This window comes from Lytechinus pictus, chromosome 4, assembly GCF_037042905.1.
Source record: "Lytechinus pictus isolate F3 Inbred chromosome 4, Lp3.0, whole genome shotgun sequence".
NCBI lineage: Eukaryota > Metazoa > Echinodermata > Echinoidea > Temnopleuroida > Toxopneustidae > Lytechinus > Lytechinus pictus.
Genome location: NC_087248.1, coordinates 23,367,854 through 23,373,853, shown reverse-complemented (window position 1 = coordinate 23,373,853; position 6,000 = coordinate 23,367,854). Strand labels below are relative to the sequence as shown.

General features: G+C 36.3%; 1 protein-coding gene across 2 annotated transcripts in view; it reads left to right on the top strand.

The window, feature by feature from the left end:
- The first annotated feature begins 1,271 nt into the window (after positions 1 to 1,271).
- Positions 1,272 to 6,000, top strand: part of LOC129259316 (dystrophin-like) — a 45,462-nt gene continuing 40,733 nt past the window's right edge. The window contains exon 1 of one of the 2 annotated variants that reach the window (XM_064098676.1): positions 1,272 to 1,709. The gene's annotated coding sequence lies outside the window, so the exon portion shown is untranslated. The remainder of the gene's footprint in view (positions 1,710 to 6,000) is intronic. The other variant, XM_064098675.1, reaches the window with a different exon arrangement.

Below are 6,000 nucleotides of genomic sequence, written 5' to 3'. Positions count from 1 at the left end.
GATGATGGTGGTGATGGTGATGATGATGATGATGATCTTGATGATGATAATGAAGATGAGAATGATGATGATGATGATGAATGAATGAATAACATAGAAAAGAAAACAAATCATATCAGAAGATTATTGTTTCTATCAAAAAATATATTAAAATATGTTCTTGATATTGAAATTAGGTTATAATTATTGTATTGGGCTGCTTTCATACTATTGCATTGGTTACATTAATATTGCATTGGGCTTGTACCAGTATACTAGCCCTAAACTGACATCTTTTCATGGTATTGGGGTATCACTTCTTCTTATCCAAAAATCGTAATAGGATTTTGATTTATGTGTTGATATCTAACAGAATAATTATAAGCATAGTTTATGCTAGTCATGTATTATTGTATTGTAATCTGAGGGTGAAGGAAAAATCAAATTAATTGTGAATGTTGATTTGAAGGCAGAAATTAGCAACAGGTAGAGAGAGAGAGAATGAGACAGACACAGATTGAGATAGATATGAGAGAGAGGGGGGAGAAGGAGAAAGACAAGGACAGAGAAAATGGAGAGAGACAGACAGAGACAGAGAGAGACCAAGAAAATCGTAGAGAGGCAGAAACACGGGGAGAGAGAGACCAAGAAAATTGAAGAGAGGCAGAAACACAGGGAGAGAGAGAGACAGAGAAAGAGAGAGGCCAAGAAAATTGAAGAGAGGCAGAAACACAGGGAGAGAGACAGAGAAAGAGAGAGACCAAGAAAATTGAAGAGAGACAGAAACACAGGGAGAGAGACCAAGAAAATTGAAGAGAGGCATAAACACAGGGAGAGAGAGACCAAGAAAATTGAAGAGAGGCAGAAACACATGGAGAGAGACAGACAGAGAAAGAGAGAGGTGGAAAGAGAAAGATACACAGAAGATAATAGTGATGAATACCAGAGCACAATACATTCACACCTTCATACTATGCTACCACTGTCCGCCCATTGACAGAATAACTCACCGACCGCCTACAAGCTATTCCACTCCCGCAGCCTTGAGAAATTGGATAGCCCTCATTAAAGCCTCAACTTGAATATGAACCAGTCATTCGGAACATTACCTCCTATTCAACACACACAAGGCGAGCTCTGGCAATAAACCCATAAACTCCCCCTGCTGGCAGCATAGCACCATGTGATGTCCACTTCCACAGCTGTTTTCATTTCCACATCAAGGTGTTTCCATGGCGGCCAGTCCGACCCGCTTTCCTCCTCCTCCCTCCCTTTAATCACGACTCCTCCTTGAAGGTGCCAATTTAGCCATTCAGGAACATATGTTTAGCATTACTGATTGGGATGTTTTATTCAGCTGGCCGAGGATGACTGGTGGGGTATATAGTGCATGAACTTGGAAGTATATAGACTCAACCCCGATTTGGATAGATTTTCAAGTGCTTGGACGTATACATACCAAAGGAGGGGTAGGCTCCGAAATATTCAGGGGAGAGAGTCGTTGGCTTTGTAAATAAAGGTGGTATTGACGTAGGCATAAGACAGCATTGAAGTGTATGTGTGGGATAAGAGATTAATCAAATGGAGCTCGCATCGGAGGATAAGTGACACGATTGAAGAGTATTATACCCAGGGGGAGCGTATGGAATATACACACAAAGCGAGCATATACCGGAGGGAATATATGGATGGCATATTGTCAGGCTGGCGAACGGTAGTATTATGCTGAGGTATGTATGGTGTGCTACATCTCTTAATTTCATATCAGGGTTACTTTTGTATACAATAGGTGGTTCAGATGTTTTAATTTTGCGTGAAATTATCATTTCTTCTGCAATGAAAGAGCCGTGGTGTAGTGGTTCCGACTCTCGCCTTGTAATCAGAGGGTCATGTGTTTGAATCCCACCATGCATGACCTAGCATCCTTTGGCAAGGCATCGATCCACACCTCTGCCACTCTTCACCCAGGTGCTACATGTAAATGGATGCTCAGTAGGATGTGGAATGAGCTGATACTGCATTGTGAGCGCCTCATATGGCGACTGGCTAGAATACTCCCCAGGGAGTGGAGGATGTGCATGCATCGTGTATAGAATGATTGATTGAAATGGATGACCGGGGTAAAATCAAAGGTAAAAGAAAGTAGTTGCAGCAAATAAACTTTTCATGAGAATGTCTTGTAAATCAAGGTTACATGTATTTGTCAAAATATTAGCATACATCTAGATCTGGTACATTAATGTAAACTCATCTTTGTAAAATCATGAAATCTTTGCTAAAAATAAATCTGATGATCACTAACACAGAAAAGCATATGTGGGACAGTGTATTAATATTGTTTCGAAAAATACCCGACATTTGTTGGAATTCCGTGCTTATGTTGCTCATTTCTCAGCAATTACGCATTTTGTTCCAGAGCTGCTTGGCACACATGTTTTATTTACACTTGTACATACAAACACTTTGGTGATAATTTCATTGGGTTATATGTTGGAACTCACTTTGGATTGTTACCCCAACTGGTATTTATCTTTAAGGGACATCTTGTCTCAAGGTTATTCACCCTTCAGTTGCTGCGACATTTCCAAGACCACTCCTCAGTCTCTAACACATTGTTGGCAATGTTGCAGAGATGTGGCTATACCACATTGCAAAAGTTGTCAAGTGATGAAGATGTTACGTAGACCCGCTTTGAAACTGGTTAACTCTTTAATACTGTAAAAAAAGATATGTTTTATTTTATTGCAATTCCACAGTGAACCTGATGGCCCGACTACACAAAGGTGGTTTTGAAAACCCACGGTTGAATCCATGGTTTATGCAGACTACCTGTATAAATTACGCTTAATTTACCGCGTATATTAAAAAATGTCCAATGCTGAATCGCGTTTTTGTCACAGTGCGCCAAGTTGACGCCTGTTACCGTGGTTACCCACGCTATTTTATTCATGAGTCCACTGTTTTGAAATGAGTCCACTCTTCAAACAGTGGACTCATGAATAAGAGTATATTTCTTCTCTAGGCCCGTCTGCACCAGCCCGAGTTTTCATATTAGCCCGCTATTTCTGATCAGGCAAATTATCCTGATCTGAACAATCTCGAGATTATTTGTAATGGAGACGCAATTATCCTGCTAGTTCGCTGGATTAATCTCGAGATTGCAATCCCAAGTCAACTTAGGATTTTTTGCAAAATAGCGCGGTATTCACGAATTATCCTGCTAATTCGCAGGTGCAGACGCACTTGGGATTATTTATTCACGGCCTCAGACCATAATACATCAATGCCTAGCTCGATCAGGAATCGCTCTTCTTGCGATGGTGGAGACAGGGTTTCTTGAATCTCGAGATTAATCGCGAAGAGGGCCGGTCGGGCTAAAATCTCGAGATGAGCAAACCCGGGCTGGTGCAGCACCGCCTATTGAGATTAGTACATGAAACAGCTACAAAACAGTGGATTATGTAAATTTTTCACAGCTTTGCTTACTGTGTATCTTGGTTAATCCTCCTTTGAATAAGAGAATGCATTACCTTAAATGAAGACATACATGTACACTGTAATGATTTTCCAATTGCCATTTATAAAATTAGTTTCTAATTGGCTCTTTCACTTTCGTATCCTTTCATCGTGATATTTCACATATTGCAATAACTTTATTTTTATTATGTTGGAATAATGTAGGAATTGCTTCCTTGTAAGTACTTAAGAAGGAAGTGTAGTTGAGCTTTATGCAGGCAAGTGTTTGATGTAAACAAACAAGTATATTTGTTGGATTTTCATTTTTCATCAAAACACTCTGAAAGAGTTTAGCAATTTAAGGTTAACCTTAAATCTCTGAATATTTTATGCTTAGGAGTTAGCATCATTAAATAACTATTCTTTTCTTTGTTTTTTAATATTTCATTGAAGTAAAACACAACAACAAACAAACAAACAAAAAATTGTGCTACGCTCTACCCAGATGAATGCTGTATTAATCACATTAACAGTATTAATGATAAATTCCTAGTTTAATTTGAGAATGCTTTAAAGGAGCTTTGAATGTTTTTTCAATGTTAGAAAATTTGATCATGTGCTTAGTCATGTATTGATTCTGATGTGTTGGTGGTTTTATACTGAACAGAGAATGAACATTACATGCAATATTACCCCCCCCCCAAAAAAAAAAAAGGAAAAAATAATAGATAAATAAATAAATGAAAATAAATTAAAGATAAATGAATGAATAAATAAACAAATGAATGAATGAATGAATCAATCAATCAATCAATCAATCAATCAATTAATGAATGAATAAATGAATTAATAAATTAATGAATAAATAAATGAAATGAATGAATGAATAAATAAATGAACAAATAAAATTGTACCCTCAAGGTTTTTCGAGTTGCAAGCATGAACGGAAGATGAATAGTGTACAAAATCAAAGGATAATGAAAATTAAGAGAACAGTTTGGAGGTCTAATTGGCTATCAGAAGATCTTGGTAACCTTTTTAGTATTGCCAGTTACTAAATATGAAAACTTGCTGAAACGATACAAGTGTGTGCACACACTCTTTCTGTCATCATAGAATAAGGTATGTTAGTTTTTTAAAGGATTTTAAAAGGATTTTAAAGAAATATAATCATAATGAAGGGTTCAATTAAAAATATGATTGTGTATATATGTCATACTTAATCAGTTAATATGTGAGCTTTTCAACATCCGACATCCATGTTAAGTGCCTTAAAAGTTCATTATCATTGTAATCATCATCCTAAAAATATAATAATACAATTTGTCATGTTGTAATTGAATTAAAAAGTAACAGATTTCCATGCTGTGCACTATGGGTTGATTTCATTGTCCACGCCACCAACCTTAAAATCAATACTTAAATTTGAGCAAGGCAGACAAAATCAATACCATTTACACATGCAACCAACACATAGGAAATCATCAATCGATTCTCTTTGTATGTTTGATTTAAGTTCTGTATTCAATATTGAATTATATGATGTTGTATGATATGTCATGATGTGATATGTATTATGGTTGATGGCGAGACAGAAAGGGAAATTTAAAGAGAAAGAAGTAAGAGATAGAAAAATTGATAAATCTGGAAGAGATGAGAGAAATGTATAAAAGGGGATATATATAATTGGATTTTAATTGCATATTTTTACAATAAAACTATCAAAATATACACTCACAAGCAGTTCGAAGAGTGAAGTATGCGACTGTTTACAAATAGAATCATAACGAAACATGAAGAAAACATTATAAGTAAATATTCGAATACAAATATACAATACACTGATTCATAAAAAAAGTAGTATCATAAATGCATTAAATTAAATGAATGGGAAATGAGACCCAAAAAGAACTAAGAAAAAGGGGTTTGGGGACAACCAGGACCCCAAAACTGACCTTTAATTTGAGCCCATATCAATCTAGATATGAAGTATAGAGAGGGGATGGTGATGTGTACATTTTGAAAATGATGTAGTGCCTTTCTTCATCATGTCCTTATTTTTATAAAATGTGGAGCCTTCTGAAGAAAGAGATTAAATGCAACTCAGGATATTAAAGGAGAATGAAACTCTTGGAGCAAGTTAGCTTTTGTGAAAGCAGAAAAATCAAAAAATAAGATCAACAAAAGTTTGAGTAAAATAGGACTAGCAATAAAAGAGTTATGAGCATTTGAATGTCGAGATCACTAATGCTATGGAGATCCTCCCATTGGCAATGCGACCAAGATCTGTGATGTCACACACGTACAACTCTCCCATTTGGACACTGAAAATATACCCCAAAACATTTCTTTTTGCTCATTCTAATCATATGACAAACGATTCATCAATGATATAATGTTGTGAAACCTCTGTACTTGTCATCTCATAAAGAGAACACCTCACTTTGTGATAGACTCTATAAAAGTGAGAATATAAGTGAAATAAGTACTAAAGTAATGAGGGAGTTGTACGTGTGTGATATCACAGATCTTGGTCGCATTGCCGATAGGAGGATCTACATGGCA